Genomic DNA, 3745 nt, shown 5'->3' with positions numbered 1-3745 from the left:
TCAACAGAGGGGCTAAAGGCCCCATAGGATGTTGCTAACAATTAACAGTACAGCCATTGATAGCTGTTTTTAATATAAACCACTAATGCAAAATTAGAAGTTTACTTTAAACAAAGTCTGTCAACCACTCCCAAGTTCTTTATTTTTTTGGTACATAAAGACTATTTGCCATGTATAATCTTTAACTAAGATTCAACAAGCATCATTTTTTAGAGAAACTGAAGAAATAATTGCCTGAACATGGAAGTGGAAATGGTTATTTGTAAAAAGTGAATCAAAACCCAATTAAAAGCTTCCTGTGCCTTATAATACTCCCCAAAGAAATGTCTAAGGTCGTAATTAGCTTTCCTCCTTATCTCTGGTAAAACAGGCCCACAAAGTTTCCTGTCTCAGTTCCACAAAGGCATTTGAAAAATATGTGATCACCCACATGGAAGATGTATAAGCTCATTTCCATCCTATTTGAGACTTACTCCCAGCAATGTGTGTACGTTTGTACATTTTGAATAATAATTATGGAAAATTATGGGAGATGCTGTTAGGAAAATTGGTTTCATTAGTCTAGGAAGGACTATTCTTTCAACGTTTCTGCAGGCAGAGGTCTAATATCATAATAAGCATGATTTGCAAAATGAATTTCAAGGCATTTTAATGGAAATTATTTTCTAAACTAGGAAGATACACTCTCTCATTTAGAATTTGATTCTGCTCCATTGTGTTCTTAAAAACAGAATCAGAAGTTAATTGAAATTTATTTTTAAAATATTTGATGCATAAAATTATCTGTTTTTTGAATAGCACCCTAAACAAAGGTATCTACAGACATCCTGTGTTGCTTCTCACTCTTCATTAGCCAACTCAGAAATACTGAGATTTTGGTGAATGCATTCTTTATCAAACACGAGCAAGTATAGTATTGCTTTCTTTTCACATTTAAGATTATTACCTCCAGTTGAAATGCACATTTTAAAGTGTGTCATAGCGCATTCTAAATGTTTCTCTGCACATTTCATAGAGCTCTTGTTTGAGTCTAAAGCTACCATAATAAAAAAGGAGGTCAATTACCTAATGCTCTCTTGTTTCAAAAGCAAATAGGCTTCCCATGGGTAGACTATTGGGGTTGTTGATGATCAAATGACTGCTTTTTATCATGCAGAACATTCCTCTGTTGTTATTCTCTTTTTCATATTCCAAGGGAATCCACAAGAGAGAAAGCAGAAAGATCTGTTAGGGTCTCCCCTCACATTCTGTCTGACCTTAACCTGCCTACCCCACAATGATGCAACTGCTCCATTACTCCATGTTCCAGGCTGGCAGTACCCTGCTGCTTCTCAGTAGCTTGGTTTTGACTGTGGAGTTGACCTAACTCTGGCCAGAAACAATCTGAACATTGATCACTGCTTCACTTTCAACTGGTGTGGAATGTAACACAGGAAGCAATATGTAATTTTGCTTTCCACAGAATTCAGAGTTCTGATTTCTATAACATTACTACAGGGTGTTCCCAAAAATGTATACACACTTTTACAGCTGATAGCTCAATTTTAAAAACGAAATGTATTTTAATTAAAACTGCCTTTATAGCCGAAACCGGTTTGACTCAGTGGATAGAGCATCGGCCTGTGGACTGAAAGGTCCCAGGTTCGATTTCCGTCAAGGGCATGTGCCTGGGTTGCGGGCACATCCCCAGTAGGAGATGTGCAGGAGGCAGCTGATCGATGTTTCTCTCTCATCGATGTTTCTAACTCTCTATCTCTCTCCCTTCCTCTCTGTAAAAAATCAATAAAATATATTTTAAAAAAACCTGCCTTTATAATTATTCAAAGTTTGTATATACATTTTGGGGGGATACCCTGTATAAGGCAGGCTTGTTTTATTATTTTTTTAAACAAGAAATTTATTTAAACAACAAGATACTTGACTCGAAGGGAAACTATCTAGGATTTACATAGGATTTATTTTAGAGTAATTTTACCTACAGATTGCCCTACACCTAACAGCTACATATGAAAAGTTATAAAATTGTCCTTGGTATTACAATGATAAAAGAAAAACATTAAAATTATCCAATCAAACAAGATATGCAAAGATTTTTTATGTTGTTCTTTTTTGTAAACAGGACAAAATAATTTACTAGAATATAAAGATAAGAGCTGAATGAGCATGCCATTAATGGGAGAAGAGGGTATTTCCACAGAACCATTATTTCCCCCATGCCATGTCCATTTAATGTTGCTCAAAATGTAGTATTGGCCATTTAGTTTTTAAAAATGCAAATGCTTGCACACATACTTTATGTAAAATAAAGGAATAGGGAAGGGGAAAATGAAAGAATAGAGAAAACTATACTGTGGCAGTCAGGATGTGGTGGAACCAAATTGCGGTTTTCTAATTGAGAATGTCTGCTTGGTCTGGAGTTCTAGAGTAAAGTATCAGATTCCCTTTTTAGTAGACACCTCCTGTCTTATGCTGGAAGACATCAATTGTATCTGCATGCTCCATTTCCAATTGTGCAGTTGCATCTGTTTCATTGATTGGCTGGCTGCCCATCAAATTGGAATCTCATCTGCCTCATTGACAAACCCCTTGGTTCACAACAGTCTTTCATTAGTTTACTAAATGATGTATGCCTCTTAATCTTAAACTGCACCACAGAACCATCCTGCTCTGCCACCTTCAAATTAAGGTTATCTTCAAATTAATGTGATCATTGTTCTCAGTCTTGACTTCTTCCTTAGGCTTTTGGTGGGCCATGGTGAGCATTGGAGTCTCATTAGCTGCTGCTTCACAAAAGAGGTACCAGGTCTGCACTGAATGAGCCTGGCAGCCTGTTTTCAATATCTCACTTTGAAGTCAGTCATTATCCGTTTCATACAGGTCACCCTACACGTAGCTGCATCAAGGCAGTCCCATAGCTTCAATTTGTACCATTTAACTAATCCTTATCCACTCTTAAAGTCACCATTCTTAAATACCAAGAGGGAAAATTATTATTCAGCATAATAATAAATACTATTATTTTGCATGATAGTAATAATATTGATAATAGCTGCTATCATTTCTCAAGTGCTTATATGGTTTAGGCAACATGTTATATGTTTTATGAATCTTATCTCATTTAACCCCTGCAAAACTCTCATCAGAACGATAACCTTCATTTTAAATAAGGGGAAACGGAGGCTCAGAAAGATTAACTTATGCCAAATCCTAGCAGTTGATAATTGAGAGAGATATAATTTGAACACTACTATCTCTACTTCCCAGATTCGTACTACTGATCTCCAAGCTCATGATTCTTAACCCAATATGCACATTAGGATCACAATTAAAGTTGTATCTCTAGAAGTGGACCCAAGCATCAGTAAATTTTAAAAGACTCCCAGGTGCTTCAATATAGCTAGAAAATTCCTAAAGTTTTACTGAAATTTTATTCTTGAAAATATTTGTGGCACAGTTTGGTTACTTTTATAGATTTCTGTATTAGAAAAATTCAGTTTTCCACTTAAGCCTTCTTTGCTACTCACACAAAACACTTCTGGTCACCAAATATGTGAAGGTTTTTTTCTCCCCCACTAAGCAATTCTCTGTGACACCAGCTGGGTGTTCTATAATTTCACTCAATTCTAACACTATCTACCTGGAGGTAGTGTCAGATCCCACAAGTAAAGGGGTCAGTCCAACAAGACTACCCCTCCCCCACATGTACTTCTGATACCAGTTGAAAGTCCAGGTTATCTATCACCTG

General features: G+C 36.3%; 1 pseudogene; it reads right to left on the bottom strand.

Moving 5' to 3' along the window:
* Positions 1 to 2445: 2445 nt before the first annotated feature.
* Positions 2446 to 2754, bottom strand: LOC132225241 (small ubiquitin-related modifier 2-like; annotated as a pseudogene).
* Between the last annotated feature and the right edge of the window lie 991 nt (positions 2755 to 3745).

This window comes from Myotis daubentonii, chromosome X (genome assembly GCF_963259705.1).
Source record: "Myotis daubentonii chromosome X, mMyoDau2.1, whole genome shotgun sequence".
NCBI classification, from domain to species: Eukaryota; Metazoa; Chordata; class Mammalia; order Chiroptera; family Vespertilionidae; genus Myotis; species Myotis daubentonii.
Note: the sequence above shows the minus strand (reverse complement) of the source record. Positions and strands in the feature narration are given on the sequence as shown.